Source organism: Neophocaena asiaeorientalis, unplaced genomic scaffold (genome assembly GCF_003031525.2).
Source record: "Neophocaena asiaeorientalis asiaeorientalis breed wild unplaced genomic scaffold, Neophocaena_asiaeorientalis_V1.1 scaffold238, whole genome shotgun sequence".
In the NCBI taxonomy this organism is placed as follows: Eukaryota; Metazoa; Chordata; class Mammalia; order Artiodactyla; family Phocoenidae; genus Neophocaena; species Neophocaena asiaeorientalis.
Genome location: NW_020174555.1, coordinates 760,200 through 783,732, shown reverse-complemented (window position 1 = coordinate 783,732; position 23,533 = coordinate 760,200). Strand labels below are relative to the sequence as shown.

The 23,533-nt window shown below is 42.5% G+C and overlaps 1 protein-coding gene across 1 annotated transcript in view; it reads left to right on the top strand.

Annotated features, from left to right (window-relative positions):
- Window positions 1–14,616: 14,616 nt before the first annotated feature.
- TRIM2 (tripartite motif containing 2) overlaps window positions 14,617–23,533 on the top strand; it is a 124,569-nt gene continuing 115,652 nt past the window's right edge. The window contains exon 1 of the mRNA XM_024757484.1: window positions 14,617–14,721. The gene's annotated coding sequence lies outside the window, so the exon portion shown is untranslated. The remainder of the gene's footprint in view (window positions 14,722–23,533) is intronic.

The window sequence follows — 23,533 nt, the reverse complement described above, 5'->3', positions numbered from 1 at the left end:
CCAAGAGGGCTGCGTGGAGGAATGCCTGGGCCTTGACAAAGGGAGAGTCTGTGTGAGGTCGACCCTGAATGATGAGGCACTGACCCTCAGTGGCAGCCACATCATGGGAATTCCGACTGGGGTTCACAACCCAGCAAGCTCCAAGGCCCCCAAAATCCTTCCAGGAGACACGTGCCAGCTTCAGACATCTGCCAAGTCCCAAGGGTACCAGTGTCCTATTATATCTGTACCCAAAGACTGTGACCATCTTTCCCCACTTCTCCCTCCTTAGGGTAACTCTAGAAGGTCAGAAACCTCACAGCATTGGGAGAAGGAAGTAAAATCTAGCAGAAAGAAAAAAATCCAATTTTTCCTCAAATCTCCACTCGGGTTTCCAGGATAAAAGCATAAAGGAACCGGGGAAGGAGAAGCCCTAAATAAACCAAGGGGTCGAAGTTGTCATCGCTACACTGGAAGGGGTAAAATTCCCTTTGTTAAGAGGTCTAACTTACATACAATAAACTGCACCCATTTTGGGTGCACAATTCAGTGAGTTTTGACAACTGCGTGTCAACTGAAATTGGAAGGGGTAAAATTCCCTTTGTTAAGAGGTCTAACTTACATACAATAAACTGCACCCATTTTGGGTGCACAATTAAAAAAAAAAAAGCACAACCTAAAAGCTGAGAATTATGTTTGATTTGGCAGACTAGCTGAGGACTTAAGCCTCAGAAACAGCCTCTCAGAGAGCTCTGAGGGACTGTTCCAAATAGATAAGGAGGATCCGGGATGCACAGGAGTTTTTGCAACAAAGACCAGTCAGTCGGAACATCAAAAGATTACCGTTAATTAAAGAAAAACAGACATCTCAAGTTATCGGCAGGTGGACTCTCAACCACTGCACCACCAGGGAAGCCCACTGCTTTTCTGTGTATGGGAAGATGCAAGAGTCTGGGCTTAACTGAAGTCGTTTCTTTGATAGGTGGCTTAGCTATCTATGGCCAGTATCATGTTTTTCTCCAACCTGAATCCCCTCAGACTGCAGTGGCTGATGGCTTGATGGCCACAGCATCCTTTGTTTACTAATATAGCCGGTGACATTCTTTGTCCACCTGTCTATACCTGCATACCCACCACACGGTCAAGACACACAGTATTTCCACCATCCCCAAAAGTTCCCTGTGCCCCTTGACAGCCATTCCCTATCCTCCCCCAGCCCCAGCTAACCGCGGATCTTCTCCCTTCTGCCACTGCAGAGTAATTTGCATTTTATAGAATTTCATCCAAATGGAGTCATACCAGTATGTACTCTTTCTTGTCTGGCTTCATTCACTCAATGTAATATATTTGAGATCTATCCATGTCATGTGTGTCAGCGGTTTGTTCCTCTTTATGGCTGAGTAGTGCTCTATTGAATGGATAGACCATAGTTTATTTTCCATTCACTTATGGATGGACATTTGGGTTTTTTCCAGATATGGGCTAATATTAATAAAACTATGAACATTCTTTACAAGTCTTCATTGTACATGATTTCATTTTTTCTGGGTAATTACCTAGGAGTGGAAATTGTTGGGTTGTTTGATAGATGTGTGTTTACCTGTAGAACGAATTGTCAAAATGTTTTCCCTTACTGGTTGTTCCATTTTCTACTCCTCCAAACAACGTATGAGAATTCCAGTTGCTCCACATCTTTGACAACTTTTGGTCATGTCAGACTTTTTTTTTTTTAATTAATTAATTCATTCATTTATTTTGGGCTGCATTGGGTCTTCGTTGCCTCATGTAGGCTTTCTTTAGTTGCGTCGAGCGGGGACTATTCTTCGTTGCAGTGCATAGGCTTCTCATTGTGGTGGCTTCTCTTGCTGCGGAGCACGGGCTCTAGGCACGCGGGTTTCAGTAGTTGTGGCACGCGGGCTCAGTAGTTGTGGCTCACGGGCTCTAGAGCGCTGCCTCAGTAGTTGTGGCGCATGGGCTTAGTTGTTCCATGGTGTGTGGGATCTTCCCGGAGCAGGGCTGTAACCTGTGTCCCCTGCATTGGCAGGCAGATACTTAACCACCACACCACCAGGGAAGCCCACACTTCTGAATTTTAGCTATTCTAGTGGTTTTGTAGTGCTATCTTATTGTAGTTTTAATTTTCATCTTCTGGATGACTAATGATGTTGAGCATCTTATTATGCGCTTATTGGCCATTCATAGACTTTCAGTTGTCAATGCCTGTTCAAATGTTTTGTCCTATTTTTTGTTATTTGTTTCCTTTTTTAAAAAAAATCTTTATTGGAGTATAATTGCTTTACAATGGTGTGTTAGTTTCTACTTTACAACAAAGTGAATCAGTTATACATATATATATGTTCCCATATCTCTTCCCTCTTGCGTCTCCCTCCCTTCCACCCTCCCTATCCCACCCCTCCAGGCTGTCACAAAGCACCAAGCTGATCTCCCTGTGCTATGCGGCTGCTTCCCACTAGCTATCTATTCTATGTTTGGTAGTGTATATATGTCCATGCCACTCTCTCACTTTGTCACAGCTTACCCTTCCCCCTCCCCATATCATCAAGTCCATTCTCTAGTAGGTCTCTGTCTTTATTCCCGTCTTACCCCTAGGCTCTTCATGACATTTTTTTTTCTTAGATTCCATATATATGTGTTAGCATACGGTATTTGTCTTTCTCTTTCTGACTTACTTCACTCTGTATGACAGACTCTAGGTCCATCCACCTCATTACAAATAGCTCAATTTCGTTTCTTTTTATGGCTGAGTAATATTCCATTGTATATATGTGCCACATCTTCTTTATCCATTCATCCGATGATGGACACTTAGGTTGTTTCCATCTCCTGGCTATTGTAAATAGAGCTGCAATGAGCATTTTGGTACATGACTCTTTTTGAATTATGGTTTTCTCGGGGTATATGCCCAGTAGTGGGATTGCTGGGTCATATGGTAGTTCTATTTGTAGTCTTTTAAGGAACCTCCATACTGTTCTCCACAGTGGCTGTATCAATTCACATTCCCACCAGCAGTGCAAGAGGGTTCCATTTTCTCCACACCCTCTCCAGAATTTATTGTTTCTAGATTTTTTGATGATGGCCATTCTGACTGGCGTGAGATGATATCTCATTGTAGTTTTGATTTGCATTTCTCTAATGATTAATAATGTTGAGCATTCTTTCATGTGTTTGTTGGCAGTCTGTATATCTTCTTTGGAGAAATGTCTATTTAGGTCTTCTGCCCATTTTTGGGTTAGGTTGTTTGTTTTTTTGTGATTGAGCTGCATGAGCTGTTTGTAAATTTTGGAGATTAATCGCTTGTCAGTTGCTTCATTTGCAAATATTTTCTCCCACTCTGAGGGTTGTCTTTTGGTCTTATTTATGGTTTCCTTTGCTGTGCAAAAGCTTTTAAGTTTCATTAGGTCCCATGTTATTTGTTTTCTGATTATTGGGTCGTATGAGTCTTCACATGGTCTGGACACAAGTTCTTTGTCAGATATAGTTGCTAATATTTTCTTTCAGTCTGTGATTTGCCTTTTCATTTTCTTAATGGTACCTTTTGGAGACCAGATTTTTTTGTTGTTGTTGTTTTTTGGCCCTGCTGCGTGGCCTGTGGGATCTTAGTTCCCCAACCAGGGATTGCACCTGTACCACTACAGTGAAAGCGCCTAGTCCTAACCACTGGACCTGGGAATTCCCCAGGAGACCAGATGCTTTTTTGCGGGGGGGTATGCAGGCCTCTCACTGTTGTGGCCTCTCCCATTGTGGAGCACGGGCCCCGGACACACAGGCTCGGCGGCCATGGCTCACGGGCTCAGCCGCTCCGCAGCATGTGGGATCCTCCCGGACCGGGGCACGAACCTGCGTCCCCTGCATCGACAGGCAGACTCTCAACCACTGCGCCACCAGGGAAGCCCGAGACCAGATGTTTTTAAATTTTGATGAAGTTCTGTTTATCAAATTTTCCTTGTTATTATTTGTGCTTTTTGCTTTCAAATTACTGAAATGAGATTTTCCTGGTATTGAAAGTGCTCAGCAGACCTTTACTTATTTATTTTTTATATTTGTATTTTAAAGTTTTTGGTAAAATCCGTATCTATATATATTTTAAAGTTTCACGTATACAACATTACATTTCTAACAACACTTCACGAAGTTGTGAGACTGAAGGAAACCATGCTTAGTGCTCTTAGGACTGTGTCCCACATGATAGGGTCTCTATAAATACAGACTCTTGTCAGAGCTTTTAATTACCTGCATGTGACTGAAAAAGCTATTGGGGACCTGCCAGCAATTCCATCCTAAGGCCGAGAAAGACCAGCTTCCTTGGGGGCCACCTCTGTGTCATGGGCCATCCCAGAGAAGGAGAAATCACTATAAATTGGACAGCTACCATCAAGTGGATGTGTAGAACACAATAATGAGGAACATGGGTACCTTTAAGCTTAAAAATGTTTAAATCAGAATGCATAGTTGTACAACTGATTCAGTGTGCCACAGGGTTCAGTGGAACTCAAGTAAGCTGTGCTTGGGGAAATGTACTCAGGCAGAATTCTAGGGAGATGTTAGCTAAGCTTCCTGTTTTTTGCAGGAATGTGTATATATATACATATACATATATGTAGATTCCAAAACTGAAGGCAAAACAATGAAAAGAAATCAAAAAAATAATAGGAGGGGAAGCGTCACTCCATCATTTTTAGTCCTTGTCAAATCAAGAAGACAAAAAATTGGATATCAAAGAGCTTAGAAACAACAGAAATTTATTTCTCCTAATCCTGGAGGCTGGGAATTCCAAGATCAAGTTACCACAGCTAAGGTGACCTCAGGCTCATGGGTCCACCTGCCACTCAACATCGCCACTCCAACATTATATATATATATATATATATATATATATATATATATACATTACCCTTCCTTTCAATAATTTCAGAGACTGGGAGTGATACAATCTGCAGTGTTTTTTGTTTGTTCATTTGTTTGTTTACAAATGTCCTTAAAGTCATCGTGCTGCAGGTCAAGTCAGTTTTCTTCCAGTTTGTTCTCAGAGGAAATGGGTAAGAACACATAAGCATCTCTTCTTCATACTAAGTAATTGCGTGCTCAGATCCTAAAATGTCCCTTCTGGATTTATTTTCCAATTCTTTTATTATGTTAGTTACTCTCTGCTACAAGCCCGTCAACTATCTCCGAATTCCCTGTTGGATGCTAAGCCCAGATTTAAGTGGTCAGTCATCTAGTGAAGCCCTGAGGACAATGGGGTCGTTCCTAGCGCCCAATGCTCCGAGCATGGTGGTGATCGTGTAACCACAGTGCCACGCGGCCAACGCATTTCATTTCTATTCCACCCTAACCAGTACTGTATCCATATGCTAAAAAGCATTGAGGCTCTAAATTCACAATCAAAGCCTCAATCTCTAAACATTTTGGAGGAAAAAAAATGTCAAGATATTTTTAAAATTTAAACGTCAAGGTCAGCAAGTAAAACTCACGAACTTAATGAAAGTTCAACAATCTGTGCCCATCCACAGTCAGCCAATCCGCAATAGCCCCTGAACAAGTAGATGCCAGGGCCTCTGGGCCTTTGCACCTGTTATTTACACTGCCAAGGATGGTCTTTCCCCAGGCAGCCCTATGGCAGTCTCCCTGGGCCCATTCAGGTCTTCCCTCAGGGAGCGTCTTCCCAGCAAGGCCTTTCCTGGTCATCCTCACCACAGCTCTCTCGTTCAGCCCAGCCCACTCCAACCCACCCTTGGAAATTCCCAATCGTCCTTTTAGGCTATTTTATGTTTCCTCACGGCATTTAACAGACATGGTCTATATTTTTAGTTGTCAATTCGTGCGTTGTCTGTCTCCCCTAGTAGAAAGTAATTTGTGTATGTTATGTTCACTGCTTTATTCCCCAGCTCTTAGAAGAGTTCTTGGCGCAAAGAGCTCCTCAATAAATAATTTTTGGATGAATAAATCTATGAATGCAAGTAGAATTCTTTGTGATGAGAAAGAGCATTTGAACATTTATTTTTATCTCTTTATTTTATGGAAAATGTATATAATGTTTACTACGTGCTAGACACTGTTCTAAATTATTCACAAATATATCTCATCTAATCCTCATGACAATCGTATGAAGTAGTACTATTACTGTCCCCAGTTTGTGGATGAGGAAACAGGCACCTGCAGCCTGTTCCAGAGTCTGTGCTCTCAAACACTACCATGCTGCCTCCCCTAATTAACTGAAATATATTTGGCAGAAACCCAAAACTGCACAGATTTGGGCTGGGGCCAACCATAGGATGCTTTCTGGGTAAGGTGATTGAGCACAGATGTTGGAGATGAGGCAGTGAATCACATCCAAGTGTAGAAGGGTTGAAGTTGGCAACTCGGAAGAGGCAAAAGAAATAAGGAGGCCTATGCAAGTGAGAGCAGGGGTGGGGGGACCCAGGTAGACATGGGGAGAGGAGTGGGCCTTGGGAGAGGCTGACGAGAAGCAGCTAAATTAGGCTTCAGCGGCTACCTTACTAGGACCCTACTCTCCAGCGTGGAATTCAGGAGCCAATGGTAATATTGGGCCAATGAGGGCCGGGGAAAGAAGTGTGGACATGGGCCTGAGCATGTGAGAATAATTTGGAGGTGAGGCAAGAAGAGAGAAGGAGGAAAGAAAGAGGAAAACCCAGATTCTGAGAAATTACCCTTCATGTCCTCTCATCTCTCCCCCTATCTTGGAATATCAAATTAATTCACTGATTAAAGCACTGATACGCCCAACAGCCTGGACGAATCTCCAGAAAAGGTGGAATCAAAGAAGTTTCTGTGGTCCGCATGTTCATGTCCCCCGCAGATTCATATGTTGAAATCTTAATGCCCAGTGTGATGATAGTATTAGGGGTTGAGGCCTTTGGGAGGTGATTAGGGCATGAGGGTGGAGCCCTCATGAGTGGGATTAGTGTTTGTATAAAAGAAGCCCCACAGACCTTCCTACTCCCTTGCACCACATAAGGATACAAACAGACATGTGCGTCCCGGAAGAGGGCCCTTACCATGCTGGCAGCCTGATCTTGGACTTCTAGCCTCCAGAACTGTGAGAAATAAATGCCTGTTATTTACAAGCTAATCAGTCCGTGCTATTTTGTTCTAGCATCCTGAATGGACTATATTCTGTATGATTCCATTTTAAAATAAAATACTAGATAAACAGGCTTCCCTGGTGGCACAGTGGTTGAGAGTCCGCCTGCCGATGCAGGGGACACGGGTTCGTGCCCCAGTCCGGGATGATCCCACATGCCGCAGAGCGGCTGGGCCTGTGAGCCATGGCCGCTGAGTCTGCGTGTCCGGGGCCTGTTGCTCCACAATGGGAGAGGCCACAACAGTGAGAGGCCCGCGTACCGCAAAAAACAAAAAAAGACAGAGGCAGATATTGGAGTGATGCAGCTGTAAGCCAAGAGCTGCTGGCACCCACCACAAGGTACAAGAGAGGCATGGAACAGAGTCTCACCAAAGCTCCCGAAGGAACCAACCCTGCCAACACCTTGATTTTGGACTTCTGGCCTCCAGAACTGTAAAACAATAAATTTTTGTTGTTTTACACTTACAGTAATATGTTACGGCAGCCTTAGCAAACTAATGCAGGGCCCCTAGGTAGTTTTATTCCTTACTATCCTTAGCTTGTTATAAGTCTATGTCTTCTTTCTTTTTTTTTTTGGCTGGTGCCACGTGGCTTGTGCGATCTTAGTTCCCCAACCAGGGATTGAACCTGGGGCCATGGTATGGAGTCCTAACCACTGGATCACCAGGGAACTCCCCTTATATCTTATTTCTGCTGTTTGTTTTTCCTTCTTGGAGCTAGTCCTGTTAGAATTTTATTTTCTTGGTATTTGGCTACTTCTACCTAGATGGCTATTCATTAACTTCTCTAACCTTCAGTTTCCTTGTCTGTAAAATGAGTGTGAGTACCTGCTGCCTAGGGTTGGTTGGGAGGATTAAACGAGTTAATATATGTATATGCTCTTATAACAGCACCTGGCATATTGCAGATGCTGTATACATATTTTTACCTCTATTACTAAGTTCTGCTCCCACTTCTGAAGGGGTGGCTCAACTTGTAGCTTCCTCAAAATTGATGGTACCTTTTCTTCCATCATATGGGTTATTGGTGAAAACACTGCATTATTCTTGGAAGGACCTTTTCTTATGGATCCTGGGCTGAATTCTGAACTAGGTTTTCAGCAAACCCCCTCATGATCTTTACAAACTAATTGAAAGCCTTTGTGGTGTCAAAGCTTGTCACACTTTAGCTCAATGGGCTGGGTGAGTAGATGGGCCCGAAGTCATTGCTTGGTCCACCATATAAGTCAATTTACCTCTCTTTTCCATGGCTACAGCCTAACTTTAAGCATTATTTTGCAAATGTGGGCCATTGCTCATTTAGGGAAAAAGCAAAAGACTATAGGAGGCTTGTAAAAATCCACCAGCATGGTTGGAAAAACAAAAGTATGTCATGTTGATGTGTGGTTAGCAGAGTCCTCTTCATGGCCCATCTTCATATGAACCTGACTTTAAGCATTACCATTGCTGTCTTCCTCAGAGAAGTACAAAGATGTCAAATAGAATAATAATATTGGAACATCCACATAATTAGTTATAAATGCCTTATCTGCAAAGAACAAGTGAGTTTGAGGATGATGAAAACTTAGTGGAATGTGTTTAGAACTTTTTGTCTCTTTAACAGGTTGTGGGCAGACCAAGAATGAATGATTTTTATCCATAATTGACAATGCATTAAGGAGCAGCTAAGCAGAACAAAATCAAAAGCTTTGTCAAGTTAAGAAAATATTGTAACTCTCATTCCTTCTACCTACAAAGTCCTTCAATGTCACTGATGGTTAAATTTCAGCTTCTCCTCTTTATTAAGCCATGTTGCCTATTGATCACTTATATTTTCCTAAAAAGAAAGTAAAGGATTTAGCCTTCGAAGTTTATAATTTCCAGAATCTTCTGAGAAGACTTAAGGCGTCTGACCATTCATCCATGTTTTATCCAAAGGACCTCTATTTTGACTACTCAATTCCATTAACTCTATGCTCTGCTAACATGAGAATCTAGTATTATTTGTGCATCACTTTAAAAAATATATCAGTAGACCATTTAATAGTTTTCCTTCAGTATAGTGTGTTGTATGTTTGTAACTCAGGGGCTTGATAATAAGAGCACTGTGGGATGTTGAACTAAGTCAGGTAATTGAGGCTTCAGCTCTTAGGAGTGTTGGGTGAATGGGTAATTGAAGCTTCAGGTTGCCAAGAACTGGCTAAGAGGTAGCTGTTTCGGATCAAGGATAAAATTTTAATTGGATGATGAGCGTTCTCAAAGGGGGTATAGCAATTTTCTGGATTGCATAATCTAATGGTTTGAAACTTAGAAAGTAATGATGTCACCTCCCCATCTTTGAAAAGAACATACATGTCCCTCTGTAATTATTTTTTGTGTATTATGTTTAATAACAGCAATAGGCCAATGTCAAAGGATACAGGGGTCAGGAAAGACCAGGCCTCAGGGATGTGTGGGACAGCATGCTCAGAGACTTTCAGTCCTACGTGGTTGTGTTTTCTTGATTCACAAGTTATAATTTCTTTCTCACATTTGATAGAGAGGGTGCAAGTGGGTCTCCTGGCACCCACTGCCCCACAGTATCTGATGCGTAACAGATGCTGGACAATACACAAATAATAAATGATTGAATAAAATAAATCTTCTTTAAAAAATTTTTCATACATATCATTAATTAACTTAAATGTGAATGGGTTAAATGCTCCAACCAAAAGACACAGGCTCGCTGAATGGATACAAAAACAAGACCCATATATATGCTGTCTACAAGAGACCCACTTCAGACCTAGGGACACATACAGACTGAAAGTCAGAGGATGGAAAAAGATATTCCATGCAAATGGAAATCAAAAGAAAGCTGGAGTATAAAATAGACTTTAAAGTAAAGAATGTGGGGCTTCCCTGGTGGCGCAGTGGTTGAGAGTCCGCCTGCCGATGCAGGGGATGTGGGTTCGTGCCCTGGTCTGGGAGGATCCCACATGCCGCGGACCAGCTGGGCCCGCGAGCCATGGCTGCTGAGCCTGTGCATCTGGAGACTGTGCTCCGCAATGAGAGAGGGCACAATGGTGAGAGGCCTGCGTATCGCAAAAAAAAAATAAAAAATAAACAAAAAATTAAAGAATGTTACAAGCGACAAGGAAGGACACTACATAATGATGAAGGTATCAATCCAAGAAGAAGATATAACAATTATAAATATATATGCACCCAACATAGGAGCACCTCAATACATAAGGCAACTGCTAACAGCTATAAAAGAGGAAATCGACAGTAACACAGTAATAGTGGGGGGCTTTAACACCTCACACCAATGGACAGATCATCCCAACAGAAAATTAATAAGGAAACACAAGCTTTAAATGACACAATAAACCAGATAGATTTAATTAATATTTATAGGACATTCCATCCAAAAACAACAGATTACACTTTCTTCTCAAGTGCACATGGAACATTCTCCAGGATAGATCGCATCTTGGGTCACAAATCAAGCCTCAGTAAATTTAAGAAAATTGAAATCATATCAAGCATCTTTTCCAACCACAATGCTATGAGATTAGAAATGAATTACAGGGAAAAAACCATAAAAAACACAAACACATGGAGGCTAAACAATGCATTACTAAATAACTAAGAGATCACTGAAGAAATCAAAAAATACCTAGAGACAAATGACAAGGAAAACACGACGATCCAAAACCTATAGAATGCAGCAAAATCAGTTCTGAGAGGGAAGTTTATAGCAATACAAGCTTACCTCAGAAAACAAGAAAAATCTCAAATAAACAGTGTAACCTTACACCTAAAGGAACTAGAGAAAGAAGAATTTCTTCAATAAGTGGTGCTGGGAAAACTGGACAGCTACATGTAAAAGAATGAAATTAGAACACTCCCTAACACCATACACAAAACTGAACTCAAAATGGATTAGAGACCTAAATGTAAGACTGGACACTATAAAACTCTTAGAGGAAAACATAGGAAGAACACTCTTTGACATAAATTATAGCAAGATCTTTTTTGATCAACCTCCTAGAGTAATGGAAATTTAAAAAATAAGCAAATGGGACCTAATGAAACTTAAAAGCTTTTGCAAAGCAAAGGAAACTACAAATAAGACGAAAAGATAACCCTCAGAAAGGGAGAAAATATTTGCAAACGAATCAATGGACAAAGGATTAATCTCCAAAATATAGCTCATGCAGCTCAATATTAAAAAAACAAACAACCCAATAAAAAAAATTGGCAGAAGATCTAAATAGACATTTCAGCAAAGAAGACATACAGATGGCCAAGAAGCACATGAAAAGCTGCTCAACATCACTAATTATTAGAGAAATGCAAATCAAAACTACAATGAGGTATCATCTCACGCCAGTCAGAATGGGCATCATCAGAAAATCTACAAACAAAAAATGCTGGAGAGGGTGTGGAGAAAAGGGAACCCTCTTGCACTGTTGGTGGGAATGTAAATTGATACAGCCACTGTGGAGAACAGTATGGAGGCTCCTTAAAAAACTAAAAATAGAATTACCATATGATCCAGCAATCTCACTACTGGGCATATATCCAGAGAAAACCATAATTCAAAAAGACACATGCACCCCAATGTTCACTGCAGCACTATTTACAATAGCCAGGACATGGAAGCAACCTAAATGCCCACTGACAGATGAATGGATAAAAAAGATGTGGTACATATATACAGTGGAATATTACTCAGCCATAAAAAGGAATAAAATTGGGTCATTTGTAGAGACGTGGATGGATCTAGAGACTGTCATACAGAGTGAAGTAGTCAGAGAAAAACAAGTATCGTATATTAACGCATATATGCGTAACCTAGAAAAAATGGTACAGGTGAACCAGTTTGCAGGGCAGAAATAGAGACACAGATGTAGAGAACAAATGTATGGACACCAAGGGGGCAAAGTGGCAAGAGTGGGTGGTGGTGTGATGAATTGGGAGATTGGGATTGACACATATACTCTAATATGTATAAAATGGATAACGAATAAGAACCTGCTGTATAAAAAAATAAATAAAACTCTAAAATTAAAAAAAATTTTTTTTCATTATATTCATGGGATGACCTTTCAAGGAAGGCTCCTGTTGAATCCAGAAGATAGTGAAGCTATAAAAAGTAAGATAAAACATAAAATTAACCATTTTAAAGTGAACAATTCGATGGCATATAGTATATCTGCAGTTATGCTACCACCACCTCTATCTAGTTCTAAAATAAACTCTGCAGCCATTAAGCAGTTTCTCCCCCTTCCCTGCTCCCTCTAGTCCCTGGCAACCACCAATCTGTGTCTGTCCCTATGGACTTACCTGTTCTGGATATTTCACATAAATGGAATCGTACAATATGTGACCTTTTGTGTCTGGCTTCCTTCATTTACTATAATGTTTTTGAGGGTCATCCATATTGTAGCATATATCAGTACTTCATTCCTTTTTATGGTTGAACACTATTGCATTGTATGTATATACAACAATTTGTCCATTAATCTGTTGATGGGCCTTTAGAATATTTCTACCTTTTGGCTATCTGTGAATAATGCTGCTATGAACACGAGTATACATGTAGTTGTTTGAGTACCTGTTTTCAGTTCTTTTGGCTACACACCCAGGAGTGGAATTGCTGGGTCACATGGTAGCTCTATGTTTGACTTTTTGAAGGAATGTTTTCCACAGTAGCTGCGCCATTTTACATTCCCACTAGCAATGTACTGTACAAAGATTCCAGTTTCTCCTTAGCCTCCTCAACACTTTTTTTTTTAATAGCCATCCTAATAGTTGTGAAGTGCTACTTCATTGTTTTGATTTGAATTTCCCTAATGACTAATTATGTTGAGCATCTTTTCATGTGCTTGTTGGCCATTTGTATATCATTTTTGGAGAAATTTCTCTGCAAGAACTTTGCCCATTTTTAAATTGGGTTGTCTTTTTGTTGTTGAATTGTAAGTGTTCATTGTATATTCTGCATACTAGGTCCATATGAGGTATATGATTTGCACATACTTCTCCTATTCTGTAGGTTGTCTTTTCACTTCCTTGACAATGGACTTTGATACACAAAAGCTTTTAATTTTGATAAAGTCCAATTTATCTGTTTTTTTCTTTTGTTCATGCTTTTGGTGTCCTGAAGCTTTTTTTATGACAGGGACTTAATGCTTTAGAGGAAAACTAGACCTTTTCCAGAAGGTAATATTTACTTTAAAATCCAGAGCCTTGCAAGTACAGACGTAACAGCTCCTTTGGAATCAATGGAAGAATAGAAGGGTCAGAAGCCACCTCAAGCACTGTTTAGAGAAGCTACTAGAGGAATCTCACTTCAGTACAAATTAAACATCAGTGGCAGAATCATAAATATTTTTAAATTACCATAGATCAGAAAGGACAGTGTCTTTGAATTATTATTTTTAAAATCAAAGTCAGAAGGCTTGATACAAAATTTGTGGAAATGATTATACTGAGTTGGCCAAAACGTTCATTCAGGTTTTTCCATAACATCTTATGGAAAAACCAAAATGAACTTTTTGGCCAACCCAGTATTTCAACATTTTTCTGTTTCCATGCTAGTTAATTTTGATAGCTACTGTGCTTCCCTTTATAAATAAGGAGACTATTCCAAATTGCAATGACTGTATTTTTCTCAAAGTTTGTTTGCCTATAATTTACCTGATACCACAAATCAGCCAAATGGATCTTAACTTTATTTTTACCTCAGTGTATTATTTAGAAATATATACAGGGGAAAAAAAGCCACAGTTTATTTTCTGGTTCTTGGTTATTGTCATAGGGTATTGAAAGGTTAAGCTGATCTAGTAGCTTTACAAGCAGAATTTAGTTAAGCTCAGAAGAGAGAAAACAGCCACTGTATTTGCCTTCTCCCAAACTAACTTCTGTTTCGTGTACATAAGTATGATCAGATTAAGTGAGCATTTTTTTTTTTAATGTGAGGCATTTATATTTGGGGAATAAAATAAGCCCACTTCTCTGGGTTTTGAAGACAAATGTATCAAATCAAGCATTTTCTCTGTAGATGTAGTGAGTACGTCTCATTGGATATTATATTCAACAAAATAAGTGGGTCATGAAAGCATTGTCCCTTGGGCTTTGTTCCTTTCCTTTGTCCTTTGATTGAAAAATTCCATTCTACCCAATGAATACTACATTTTTTATCCCCAGGAGACCAGAGATGGCTAGTGCAACACAAAAGTCTGTGAGTTCTAAAAATATATATTATTATGTGCGAGGCATATGAACTCCTCCTTGAAAATGCTCTGCGAGCGGTGATTAAACTTTACAACTTGGACCGCTTTCATGCTGCTGGGCTGGGCCTTCCAGTGTTTGCTCTCTGTCTCCCCTTCTTCAAAATGAAACACAATATCTTAAGCTAACAGAACCCAAAGAGGCTGATCATTGGCTCCCATTGTCCCCTGAGGCTGCAGCCCCGCCCCCTTGGCTTGTGCTGACAAGCTGTTTATATTTTTGTAAGGGCCACCCTTTAACTGAGCAGCCTGATGACTATAATGGGCCCGATTGTCTGTGGGCTGCAGAGAGCTAAGTCCCCACATCTGAGGAGGCTGGGGCTCGTCTCTGATGCACTGGAGTGGCTGATATGGAACACTGGTAAGGGCGCTTCTAAGTGTGTGGTGATGATTTTTCGGGGCTGGCTGGTTGATCCTGAGCACTGTTTTGGAGAAACAAGTTGTGATTGAATTGCTAGCTTTTTCCTGGTTTTAATTTTCTGCCTGCTAAAGACGGAAGGAAGAGATTTGTTCTCTGAATTTGCAGGCGAAGCTCATAGGGATCCCTGTCAATGCTGACAAGAAAGGAGCAGGGAAGGAAAAAACTGGGGAGAGATGCAAGCAAGCGGGTTTGACACCAAAGCAACACGGAAGCGGCAAAGCGTAGGGCTACTTCGGTGATGCTGTGAGACTCAAAGCCTGTTTTATTTTCTAACTTAGCTGTTCACAGACGGGAGTTTAGCTTTGCCACTGTGGGGTTTCTGTAAGCCAGCTGTTAGCCCGTGTAACTCAGCTAACCCGCTTTGAAAGGGTCTAGGATCTGCTGGTGTTTTCAAAGGGCAAACCGTAGTAGTCTTGTTTGCCATAAATAGTTCTATTCAGAAATTTGGGAACGGTTTAGAGCTGCAGGCTGTAAAGTTTTATTGCCCCATAAAAGTGCTCAGAGGGTACTAAAGCCGGCTGCAGTGGGGCTCAGGAATGACGGGGAAAGCCCCCAGCGATTAGAGCATTTGTCCTTGACTAGCCAAGAGAGAAGCCCATGGAGCCAGAGGACATCACGTGAGAGGTGGGGCTGAGCCCTGAAATGGGTTTCGCTAGCGCTCCTGGGGCTCTGTCTGGTTTCCGGCATGTCAGTGAGCGAGGGCAGAGGGCTGTTCATCGGCGCCTGATTTCATCACCCTGGATGCCCCCCGTGGCGGAGTAGACACCTCTCCTAGGGCAGAGGGCCACACGAGGCAAGGGAGGAGGTGTGCTCTTGCTGGGCGGTCAGCAGGGGCGAGTGGATGGACCGTCATTTTCTTTCTTATTCTCTCTGCCCACCAGCTAGCCAGCTGTTTTAAGACCCACAGTGCGTCCTGCAATGGAGGCAACTCTTGTGCCAAACGCTTATCGAAGAGGTGCTAGGGGCTCCTCACATCCCAAGACCGGCAGGGTTAGGAACCAGGATGGCTTCACGTTCTTTCCTTTTCTGTCCTGCCGCTCTCTTCCTCGTCCTCCCTTCCTCGCTCAGACATTTACGGATCCCTGTTACTATGTGCAAGTCCCTGGGGACATAGAGCTCAGAAGCATGGTGTCTGCCCTGGAAGAATTCACAGTCTGTTGGAGAACCACCAGGGCAGAGTTATGATAGAAATATGTACGAGGTGCGGTGGGAGGGTGGGAGGGACCACCCTTAGCCAGATTGGGGATATCAGTGAGGGCTTTGTGGAGAAAGGGAGGATTCCAGAAGGGAGTCTTGAAGACGCAGGTTGGGTCAAATGGACATGGAGGGAAGGGTGACTAGTGCTAGAAGTCTCTGATGTGGTCGGTCAGTGGTGGGTCTTGTGAATATCTGTGTACCACGGCTGGAAACCACTGAGCCAAAGGGTCCAGAGGCAGGAGGCAGTATTCAGGGAACAACTAAACTGCTCGTTTAGTGGGGTTGAAACCTAGCATGTGAGTGAATGAGTGATCCTGGCTGAGATGAAACTGACAGAAAATGAAGCCAAAGAAAATTGTTCCATAAAGATGAAGCAAAGTGGCAAGATCTTGACACCTGTTTTTCAGGGTAGTAGATATTTAGGGATCCGTCATCTACTTTTTAAAAAATATAAATTTATTTATTTATTTATCTTTGGCTGCATTGGGTCTTTGTTGCTGCGCGCAGGCTTTCTCTAGTTACGGCGAGCGGGGACTACTCTTCGTTGCAGTGCACGGGCTTCTCATTGTGGTGGCTTCTCTTGTTGCAGAGCACAGGCTCTAGGCGCGTGGGCTTCGGTAGTTGTGGCATGCGGGCTCCAGAGCACAGGCTCAGTAGTTGTGGCGCACGGGCTTGGTTGTTCTGCGGCATGTGGGATCTTCTGGGACGAGGGCTTGAACCCGTGTCCCCTGCATTGGCAGGCAGATTCTTAACCACTGCGCCACCAGGGAAGTCCTCCATTATCTACTTTTGTGTTTGTTTAAATTTTTCATAATAAATTTTGTAAAACGTAGGACGCACCAAGACCAGAACATAGCTCAAACAGAGCTGAACTTGAATCCCAGGTCTTCTGGTTTCCAGTGACTACTGGAGACCTTGTCAGGTTACTGAACCCCTCCAGTTCTCATTTTCCTCACCTGAAAATGGGAGTAATAATGTCCACCTCACTGGGCTGTTATGAGGATTGAGATGATAGAACATGCAGACATCCCTCCATAGTGTTTGGCATGGAATCATACCTTTTCCCTCTCAGATGAACCGTCTCATCCATTCTGATTGAGGTTTCCAGATGATGCTGTAGAGGGTTCCAAGCAGGGAACCTTGAAATGTTCTGTAAGCTACACAAGCAAGAATTGAGCTGGAAGCACATCTGGGGCTAGACAAGTGGCCTGAAAAACATCCAACCACAGACTGACATGTGTGAGTTTACAAAGGTCAGCCCTGCAGATGGCTTAGGGACAGAGAGCCCAGTGACCTCGGCTCTCCCAAGGCCTCCCCACCTAGAGCAATGGAACCCCAATTTGATTTACATTTATAATCCCTTGCATTTCACGTATTCTCTGTCTACTTAAATTGTCAAGTGAGACACGCTCACACCACCACTCACATGCAATTAATGATAACTAATAAGCATGCAATTTGGTCATCCTGGGTGTTAAAAGGACCCATCAAGAAAGATGGAAAGCAGATCAGAACCATAGACAGGGATTTCATCCCCTGGGGAGCCCCTGGGAGCCATTTAGATAAGCATCATCTCACCTCAAGCCAAACCTGCTGGGAACAGGATCCCTTATCACACCCGCAGTCCTGTTCAGCCTTTCAAGGAGAGCATTTCCTGGTATGTAGGTCTTTAACTACCAGGTGTGTTTGCCCACTCTTGGCCCTTGCTTTCTAGTACCATACCTGATGAGTCAACACTGAGGGAACGGCACACTTCACGTTTTGCAGCTGTTGTGCAAAATAGAACTTCAGTGAAATTCCTCAACCCGTTGACTGTACAGAAACCGCAAGGAGCCAAAGGGCCAACCTCTGACTTTACAAACACCAGATATGCTTCTTGACACCCGTCTCTGGAACTAACTTGGCAAATGCTGTCCATCCTTAATGGTTGTGTAGGAGGGAGGTATTTAAGTCTATAGCACCCTCAAAGCCTCGGTACAGACCTAGTCAGGGCAGGCCGTGTCCAATGTGTGTTCTTCAGTGTGTTAGGGAGCTGAGCCTATCTTCACTGAGATCCCACCAGGGACCCTCCAAGGGCAGAGTTCTCATTGGGTGCATTTTCCCCCCCTCCGACTTCTCCCACTCTGCCCACAAGGGTAAAACAGAGTTCACGCTGAACTTTGAAGCTGTAACCTGGCCTCAGAACTATGTACCATAAAGAGCCCTCACGTGTCTTCCAAGGTAGTTTCAAGTCCATATAGTTTCCTAGTTGCAACACTGGGTGATTTCACTTTAACTGCAGGAGCTTTAAGCAGAATCTTTCTGAGGAGCCTCTTTTTGCAAAAGCCCTGTGAAATCTGCGAGGCCAACTCCTTCCGTGGTCCTCAAGCGCTCCGCAGGCGCCTGGACCATCACTGCATTTCCAGGACTGCCCAGGAGAGCTGAGTCTCTTTGCTATGTCACTGACACACAGGTTCTTTCACTGGGAACCAAGCGACAAGAACCAGGGCTCTTAGGATACAGGATTCTTGTCCTGTGCTCCTCACTGCATGATTCTATTATCTTACGAGCATTGTTAACGAGAAAACAGCAGCCATCGTTGATTTCTCAGAAATGTGGCCCATTTCAGTATACCCTCAGGGAGGCTAGCTATTGTGTCTTCTGGATACTCTCTGTGATCTGGGCACACTGTGGGGGGGGGGCAGCATAAATATTAATTAATGCCAGTCCATTAGGAAAAGAAAATGGAAAGACCCCTATAGCAGTGACCCTACAAGCCCCAGAGGCCTTGCTGGAACTGTGACAAGGAAAGGCAGTGACACAGCCTGAGAAAAGCAGCTTTCTTCCCACACTCAACTCAGGCACTGAAGCAGGGGTGGCATTGTCTGCGCTGTTGCTGGCGGGCGGGAGGGGTCCCTGGCAGCCGCCCAGCATCCCCCATCGCTGTCCGGGGTATTCAGGGAACACGGGCCTCCTTGCCGACCGACCGGGGCTCCCCAGCTGCCTTCTGCACACAGACCTGGGGCAGGATCCTCGGGGGAGGGAAGCTGCTGCTAGGGAGGGGACCTGGGCTCAGGGCAGAATAGGGCCGGTGGAAGGAGGGCTTGGCGACCGCTGATCCTTGCCCTTTCCGGGAATTGGAGTCACTGGGTCAGAGAAACGTCTCAATACCTTCCGGGTTTCCAAGGCTGGTTGTAAACCTGCTCCTTTAGGGTGGAAACCACGTCCTTGTATCCACACCCTTATGAGGGTTTTAGGATCCGGGTGGGGAAGGGAGTCCCATCAGAGCAGCTCCCAGTTCTTTCTGTGGAAGCTGATACTGCAGATCTCCTCCCCCAAGTGGTTGTAAATCACCCTTCTCCTCCATTTTTGTTCTTTAGTCTCTGAAAAGCCTGAGAAGGGGATGGGGGCGGCAGGCAGGGAGAAGAAAAGAGGCGGAGGGGGGCGGGTCTGGAGAAGAGGAAAAGCTTCCAGCTCCTTCCTCTCTCCAAGGCTTGTTTGTTACTGCGGTGGGAGTTTTTGTTTGGGGGCCTTTCGTTTTTCCTTTGAATCAAAGCAATCCGTTCTGGTGCAGCCCGTGGAACAACTCTTTCCAGCTCGTAGCCCCCAGGCCGAGGCTTGTGTCTCTAATTCCTTCTATTAACGCCAGGGGAACTTAGGTTTTGTTCTGATCTCCTCCAATTCCCAGGCACGTACTTTCCCAGCCCTGGACCGGGAAGCTTTGTGCGTGTGGTAGATCACAGAGCCATCAGGCTCCAGCACTTAAAATGGAGGGACTAACACTGATTGAGCACCAACTGTATGCCAGGGACTGTTCTAAGTGCTTTGTGTATGTGAACCAGTTACCCCTCCAAGGTAGGTATTATCATTCTCTATTTTCAGGTGAGGAAACCAAGCTTGGAGAGTTAAGAAAATTGTCCAAGGTTGCACAGCTGGTCAGGGGCAGGCTGGCATTCTGGCTCCGGAAGCTGCATTTTTAACCAATATGCGATACCCCCAGGGATGCATTGTATTCTTTCGTATGTATACAGAAGAGTGTATGTATTCAGGCCCCTATTTCTGGTTATTTAACTTCGTTCAAAATTTTTTCCTATTATTGATAATATAATGATGGATGTTTCTGTAATAATAGCTAATAATTCTTAACATTTATTGAACTGCTAACGGTGACAGGCACTGTTTCAAGTTCTTTATGCATCGTAACTAACTTAATCTTTGTGACTACTATTAGTACTGTTTAACCAATGAGAAAAATGAGGCCAGAGCAGTCGGTTAAATTTTTGTCCCAGGTTGCACAATTAGGAGGTGGCAGAGTTATCTCAAAGCTGTTGGTCTTACGATGCTGTCTAGACATAGGTCTGTGACCACACTTTTGATATTGCTTCAGGAAAGATTCTGAAGCTGGAATTACTAGGGCAGAGATAGAAATATTTTTAAGGATCTGGATATATATCACAAAATTATTTTCCAGAAACACTGGATACTGATGCTAATTTGTATTCCCATGAGTGCTATGCAGTTGATTAAGGAATCTAAACAGTTGGATGAGCCCCTGGGCGATGTGTCCATAAACCTTTTGGATTTTGTCAGTTAATCCAGGCATTTACTATCATTAATGATATTATTTTTATGAAAATAAATATATGTCTGCCTCAAAACTACATTTCTGTGGGAGCATCTGAGGTGCTGGTAATGTTCTATTTCTTGATCTGAATGGTGTTTACCCTGTTATCACAAGGGTGAATTATCCTTGTGATAATTCATGAAGCTATTGCCTTAGAACTGATGCACTTTTCTGTTTGTTATTTATACTTAATAAAAGTTTATTTACTCACTACTATGTGTAAAATAGGTAACAACAAGGACCTATTGTTTAGCACAGGGAACTATATTCAATCTCTTTTAATAACCTATAATGGAAGAGAATCTGAAAAAGAATATATATATGTATAACTGTATCACTTTGCTGTACACCTGAAACGAACACTAACACAACTTTGTAAATCAATTGTACTGCAATTCTAAAAATTTTTAAATTAAAATTTATTTTTAAAAAAACTATCAGGGACTTCCCTGGTGGTCCAATGGTTAAGAATCCGCCTGCCAATGCAGGGGACACAGGTTTGATCCCTGGTCAGGGAACTAAGATCACACATGCCACAGAGCAACTAAGCCTGTGCGCTACAACTACTGAGCCTGTGCTCTAGAGCCCGTGCACCACAACTAGAGAGAAGCCCAAGCACCGCAACGAAAGATTCTGCATGCCACAATTAAGACCCATCACAGCCAAATAAATAAATTTTAAAAAAACTTTAAATATAACCTTTTGGAAGTTAGGGATAGAATACATTGGAATCCATTGTAAAGAATAAGAAAATGACTCAGTCATCACCATGTTTTCTCCACATGTTGGATAAAAGGAGATTTTACAAGAAACAGTTTCTTGATTCCTTTTTTTCTCATCTCTAATACGAGAATTGAATAGACATTAAACCACAACATTCCTAAGAAATACAGTTCTAAAAAAGTCCTTTGCCTGTTTCTATTGTTTTTGTTTTGTCCAAGAAAGGTTTTTTCTTTGAAACTTCAAAAGTATGACACAAATTTAAAATAGTCAGAGTTATGATGAATGAATTTTTGGCAAGGACTTGAGAACAATGATTATGACCCCAGAGAGAGTTGTTCTCTTTCTGTCTTCGCTTTCTAATGTGTTCTTCCTTAATATTTGGTTTTGAGGTACTGGGTTCTATGATATGGCCTGATGCCTCTATTCAGCAATGTCCCTAAAGACTCAGGTACATCTTTCCATGGCTAATGGATCAGCCCAAGAAGATCAATATATCATCATTTCAAGAAAACATTATAAGAAAGTATGCTCTTACTCTAATGGAAGCCAGTTGCAATTTCCTTATCAATTTCCCAATTGTTGTAGAATATTATTTTAGTGCTAATTTCCCTCTGCTGACTTTATATTTGATCTAAAATTAATTATTTAGCCCCATTCAATTTCTTAGTTCCTGGACTCCAGTTGTAATTTTTATCAGTTTTTATTCCTCTGCCACAGAGGGCTGAAGTGGCTGCAGGATGAGGACCTTTCATGACAAGACAAAAGGAGCCATGTTTCCCAATTCTTCCTTTAGTTTCTACCCCCACCCCCTGCCAAAGTCTCAACGTGAGATTCTGTGAGTTCTTTTATTGAGTTATTAATATTCCTTTATTTAGACTGACTTTCTTCCATTTCTACCAAATATCTCACCACTGTGTTAGTCTGCTCAGGGTGACATCACAAAACACCGTAGGCTGGGTAGCTTAAACAACAGAAATGTATTTTCTCACAGTTCTGGTGGCTGGAAGTTCAAGATCAAGGTGCCCACATGGGTGGGTTCTTATGCGAGCCCTCTTCCTGGTTAGCAGATAACAGCCTTCTCACTGTGTCCTCACATGGTCTTTTCGCTCTGCATGTGGAGAGAGAGAAATCTCTGGTGTCCCTTCCTCTTCTTATAAGGACACTAATCCTACTGGATTAGGGCCATACCTTATGACCTCATTTAACCTTAATTACTTCCCTAAAGGCCCTGTCTCCAAATATCCCTGAAATAAATGGGGGTAAGGACTTCAACATATGAATTTGAGGGAGGGCACAACTCAGTCCATAACATTACCAGAGTCACTACAATTAAAATTAAGCTTTGTTGAGACTTCCCTGGCAGTCCAGTGGTTAAGACTGCACACTCCAACGCAGGGGGTGTGGGTTGGATCCCTGGTTGGGGAACTAAAACCCCACGTGCTGCACGGCCTAAAATGAAAAAGAAAAATTAAGCTTTGTTTTCCCTTTCAAAGTAGGTCTTTTTTCCCCCTAGTGTTTCTGTTAAATGACATTGAATTTTTTAATATGTAAAACATTTTTGGATTTCTGCTAACTGTACTATGGGAATCCAGACATAAAGAAGACATAGACCCTACTCAAGTAGATGCCTGCAGGAGTTTATGTAAAGTAATGAAGGAGATGATTGCATGCACAAAGAACCAGAATACCTAGAAGACTGGAGATTCTTTAAAAGACATCGTGCTACGCTATGGGATTCAGAGGAAAAGATTACCCTCCTCCAAGGGCCACCATTTGAGCATCATAGTCAGGGACAGGCAGGCTGTGGACTGGGGAAGATATAGACAAGGCCACACCAGGCTCAGCAGGAGCGGGCACCAGGAAGCAGGAAAGTGCAGTGCAGTTGGAACTGAGGGAGTCAGGAGGGAGCACTGTGGAGTCTAATCTTAGGGCATAAGAGCAGGTTGGTCACGCTCTGAAATCAGCACTTAAAAAGAGTCACTGTGACTAAATGGCCCTTGACAATCTGGATATCTTGTCTCAGTAATTCTGATGCCATCAATTTTTTCTCCAGGGTTGCAACAGACCAGTATCTTTGTGCACCAGATGAAGTATGTAGCTGGCTGTGCTGTGTGTGGGAGAGGGAAGGGGAGACAGAGGAAAATGAAGGAATGAGACTGTATCTTTAAAAAATAAGATCACACTTACCTGCCGTGGCAGGATGCTCACACAAAGAAAGCCATGAGAACA